The sequence below is a fragment of the Nicotiana tomentosiformis genome, chromosome 9, assembly GCF_000390325.3.
Source record: "Nicotiana tomentosiformis chromosome 9, ASM39032v3, whole genome shotgun sequence".
NCBI classification, from domain to species: domain Eukaryota; kingdom Viridiplantae; phylum Streptophyta; class Magnoliopsida; order Solanales; family Solanaceae; genus Nicotiana; species Nicotiana tomentosiformis.
Window position 1 is genome coordinate 104069693 of NC_090820.1, and position 6000 is coordinate 104075692.

The window sequence follows — 6000 nt, forward strand, 5'->3', positions numbered from 1 at the left end:
GAACTCTAAGTCTCGTCGCTACACGTTAGAATATGACTTCTGACGACTCTGGGCTGTCAACAGTCGCTCCCGGATAAGCTTTATTTTCTCTGCGGCTTGTTGAACCAGGTCTAGCCCATGTAACCCAGATTCACCAACATCAAACCACCCTATAGGAGATCTACACTTACGCCCACACAAAGCCTTGTAAGGAGCCATCTGGATACTGGAGTGGTAACTGTTATTATATGCAAACTCGATAAGAGGTAAATGTTCATCCCAACTTCTTTAAAAATCTAACACACATGCTCGTAACATATCCTTGAGCATCTGAATTGTGTGCTCGGCTTGTCCATCAGTCTGTGGATGAAAACCTGTGCTGAGATTCAACTGACTCCCCAGACCTTTCTGAAATGACCTCAAAAAATATACTGTAAACTGGGCCCCACGATCAGATATAATAGATACCGGTACTCCGTGTAGCCGCACTATCTCCTTAATATATAACTTTGCATAGTCTTTTGATGTATATGTATATCTGACCGGTAGGAAATGAGCTGATTTCTTGAGCCTATCGACTATGACCCATATGGAATCGAACTTACGATGAGAATGAGGTAAACCCGTGATAAAATCCATATTTATCGCCTCCCATTTCCACGTCGGGATATCTATAGTCTGTATTAGCCCTCCGGGCTTCTTGTGCTCTACTTTCACCTGCTGGCAACTAGGACACTAAGCAAACTTAGCAATGTTCTTCTTCATATCGTTCCACCAGTACACATCCTTAATGTCATGATACATCTTCGTCGACCCAGGATGAATGGAGTGCCACGAATAATGTGCCTCTGACATAATCCTGTCTTGTAGCCCTGCCACATCTGGAACATACAAACGACCCCTATATCTAAGAATCTCATCTCCCTTGATCTCTAACAACGGCTTCTTCTGTTGCGAAACTCGCTCTCTCAACTCGACCAACTCTGGGTCCTCGTACTGCCTCTCCTTTACTTCAGCTATGAGAGATGATTTTGCAGTATTTTGGAGTACAACTCCACCATTTCCAGAGTCTACTAACCGAACCCCCAAACAAGCTAATTGATGAATCTCTCTATTTAATTGTCTTTTCTCAGCCTCTATATGTGGTAAGCTACCCATATATCGATGACATAAGGCATCTGCTACCACATTAGCTTAACTTAGATGGTAGAGAATGTTAACATCGTAATCTTTCAATAACTCAAGCCATCGCCTCTGTTGCAAATTCAACTCTTTTTGCTTGAAGATATATTGCAGGCTTTTATGATCTATAAATACATCAACATGAACGCCATATAAATAATGCCGCCATATATTAAGTGCATGGACAATTGCGACTAACGCGAGGTCGTGCATTGGATAATTCCGCATATGTTTCCTTAACTACCTTGAAGCATACGCAATTAACTTCCCATGTTGCATTAGGACACATCCTAACCCAACACGTGAGGCATCACAATACATGGCATAACCATTTGGACCCTCTGGAAGTGTTAGAACTGGCGCTGAGGTCAACCTATTCTTAAGCTCTTGGAAACTCTGCTCGTAAGCCTCTGTCCACTGAAACTTAGTTTCTTTTTTTGTCAACTTCGTCAATGGTGCCGAAAGGGAAGAAAAGTCCTCTACGAACCTTCGGTAGTATCCTGCTAAGCCTAGAATGCTACGAACCTTTGTAAGAGTGGTAGGTCTAGGCTAGGATTTCACAGCCTCAATCTTCTGAGTGTCTACCTTTATACCTCCATCGGATACAATGAGCCCCAAGAATGCTACACACTTCAACCAGAACTCACATTTAGAAAACTTAGCATATAATTTACTATCACGGAGGGTTTGGAGTACCGTTCGTAGGTAGTCCGCATGTTCATCCTCTGAACGTGAATAAACTAGAATATCATCAATAAATACTATCACGAACAGATCTAAAAATGGACGGAATAGGCTATTCATCAAGTCCATGAATACGACAGGTGTATTCGTCAAGCCGAAGAATATGACAAGGAACTCGAAGTGGCCATATCGGGTCCTGAAGGTTGTCTTGGGAATGTCTTTCTCCCAAACTCTGACCTGGTGTTACCCCGACCTCAAATCTTTCTTTGAAAAGCATCTAGCCCCCTATAACTGATCAAACAAGTCATCGATCCTTGGAAGTGGATATTTATTCTTAATAGTTACCTTGTTCAGCTGCCTATAATCGATACACATCCTCGGCGAGCCGTCTTTCTTCCGCACAAACAGTATCGGTGCACCCCAAGGTGAGTTACTGGGCCTGATGAAACCTTTCTCCAGTAAATCTTTTAACAGCTCCTTCAACTCCTTCAATTCGGCAAGTGCCATTCTATACAGAGGGATAGATATTGGTTGAGTTCACGGAAACAAATCAATGCCAAAATTAATCTCTCTCTCTGGAGGAATACCTAGAAGTTCATTTGGAAGTACATATGCGTACTCTTTGATTACTGGAATAGACTGAAGTGTAGGTATCTCAGCATTTGCATCTCTAACTCACACAATATGATAAATGCACCATTTTTCGATCATTTTCCTTGCCTTCAGATAGGAAATAAACCTACTTCTGGGTGTCGCTATATTACCTACCCATTCAAGGACTGGCTCACCCGGAAAATGAAATTTGGCTTTCTTTGCTCAGCAATCAATTGTGGCATAGCAAGCTGCCAACCAATCCATGCCCATGATAGCATCAAAATCCAACATCTCTGGCTCAACTAGGTCGGCTGAGGTCTGACAACCACAAACTATCACCGTACACCCTCGGTAAACCCGTCTAGCAATAATCTATTCTCCGACCGGTGTAGATACCGCAAAAGGATCACTTTAGTGTTTCAGGCACTATACTAAACTTCCCTGGGACAACTGGGGTAATACACGATAAAGTAGATCCTGGGTCTATCAAGGCATAAGCATCGTGAGAGCAAATGGTCAACATACCTGTCACAACGTCTGGTGAAGACTCTTGGTCTTGTCGACCCGCTAAAGCATAGTTATGATTCTGGTTACTACCTGAACTGGAACCTCTACCTCTGCCTTGACCTCTACTAGCCGAAGACTGAGACTCGCGCCCTGAAGGATGCACGGACATAGATGATCTTATTGTTGAATTCGCTGGTTGTGCCATACCCCCAGAATCTCTATTTGGGCAATCTCGCATCATATGCCCCAGAACCGGCTCGACATTGGCCCAAGTGTCCTCTACCACAGATGTCACACCACGGTGGAAATGACCATGTCTACCCTGAACCTCGCTCTCGCTGCAAACCCGATGCCCGTGAGCTGTCACCTGGTCCTGACTGAGTATATCGGTCATACCTATAACCCTGTAACTTAGGTGGCGGAGGCCTAGGTGGCCGTTTGAAGTACTGTGGCCTATAACTACCCTGAGACTGCTCCTGAGACTTGGCAAATCTCATCCTCTTACACTGTCCTGACTCAGTCCTCTATGTACCCTGCTGTCGACGCCTACCCCTTTCTACATTCTGGGCGAATGCCTGAATCCGGGAGATATCCATACTATCCTACAATGCATCGACGGCACATGCCTTGGTCCAGTCTGGAGCCAATCCTGCTATAAACCTGTGGATCCTATCCCGCATAGTAGCAACTATAGATGGTGCATATCTGGTTAATTGTCACGACTCCAAATTCCCTCCGTATGAGGTCGTGATGACACCTAGTATCTAAGACTAGGTAAGCCTATCAATGTGAAATAATCATAAATATCTGAAATAAATAAAGTACAATTCAAATAATTTTAACTCCCAAAACCAGGTAGAAATAAGTCATAAGCTTCTAAAAATATATTCTCAATGTTTCGATGTATCAAGGTCTAAAGAAAAATAAGGAAACAACATAAAATGATAGAAGGGGACTCTGGAGTCTGCGGACGCTGGCAGATATACCTCAAAGTCTCTGTGCGCAGGTAACTCACTGACATCTAGACTGGTAAGATGTACCTGGATCTGCACAAAAAGATGTGCAGAAGCGTAGTATGAGTACACCACATCGGTACCTAGTAAGTGCCAAGTGTAACCTCGGTAGAGTAGTGACGAGGTCAGGTCAGGCCCTACTGGAGAATAGATAATGACATGGAAAAATGTTTAAATAATTTAATAAGATAAAATGACTATGGAAATGAATCAATTAGTATGTCACATTTAATGACATCAAATAATTGCAAATAATATCTCGTGGAATCAAAACAGAATTTCTTTCAACTTTATAAAAATCACAACAATTAATCGAAGGCAACTATGGCCATAAATCAATATCAACAAGGGCACTACCGAGGAACACCTCGTAGTCCCAAATCATAAATAAATTCACAATATCTCATTTCCTTATCTCACCATGGGAGCCTTCACAATTTATTTTAAAGAAAATAGTTTTTCCGAAAAAACATCCCATGTTTTAGCCATCCCTATCACACTGCATGACTTCTAGTAGTTTCCCCTACTAGCCACGCGTATCAAGATACCCTTATCTCACTACATGTGTTTCAATACCCAGACATTATACCACCGCATGCGTATCAATATCACAATATATCACAATTTACACCTCAAGTGCTCAAATAATGTAACTTGCCAAAATAATTCAACAATAATATTTTTCCACAATAAAGAGCTCACAACTCATGCCAAAATAAATCATCAATAATATTTTTCCACAATAAAGAGCTCACGGCTCCATCACAATGAGTACAAAAATCTTACAAAATATTCAAGAATAAATAATTCAGGAAAATAATATTTCAAAACCTTTAATACGTTGCTTCAATATCAAATTTAAAATGTCAAATACTTCATTTTAATAATGTTTAATTTAAAGAAATCACCCTTCAAATAATGCACAGAATAAAAAAAACCAAGTTTTAACTAAACAGGTATAACAATTAGTAGGAAAAGGCCAAGCAAATTTAAAGTATACAAATCAAATCAATGATGGAGAATATAACAAGATTTAATAAATTAGTTAATATGCAACAGTGATATTCACAATTTAAAAACATAATCCTTCACATTTTGTCCGTATACACACTCGTCACCTCGTGTACACGACTTTCATCACATTATAATTAATACCAATCCTAGGGGAAATTTCCCCCACACAAGGTTAGACAAGTCACTTACATCGACTTGCTCCAATTTAACCAAGTAGTATATTTTTTTCTCGATTTTCTAATTTCGGTCGACTCGTATCTAGTCATAATTAATTCAATAAAGTCAACAAAAATTATAAAATTAATTCTGTAAGAAAATTCTATATTTTTCAATAAAAATCCAAAATTAACTCAAAAATGGCCTGTGGGGCCCACATCTCGGAACTCGAAAAAACTTACAAAATCCGAAAGCCCATTCAACCACGAGTCTAACCATACCAATTTTATCAAAATCCGACCCGAACTCGACCCTCAAAGCTTCAAATCTTATTTTTAAATCCCTAAGTTCCAACCCTCGATTTACACCTCAAAAATATGTAATCTAGTCGGATTATTTGATGATAATTCAATATTATGGAGTAGAAATGATCACAAGGGACTTACCTCAAGTTTTCCCGTGAAAACCTTGCTCAAAAACGCCCAACTCGAGCTTGAAATTCTCAAAAAATGGCAAAAGCTCGGAACCCCTGTGTTTTTGTACTGTCCAGGAATTTTTGCATCTGCGGCAACTTGGCCGCTTCTGCGCCAACCGCATGTGCGGAAAAAGTCTCGCATCTGCGCGCCTGCTTGCGCTCATGCGCAGGCCGCTTCTGCGCACGTCCCTCCGCATCTGCGCTCACGCAGGTGCGGAATTTCCCTCGCACCTGCGACCATTGCCCCATAGTCCATTTGCGCATCTGCACTTGCCAGGCTTGCTTCTGCGAGCTCGCACCTACGATAGAATTTCCGCAGGTGCGAATGCAGCAGAGGGCAGAAACTTCAGCTATTTCTTCTAAGTCCTAATGAACTTTGAAATTTCTAATTTTTAC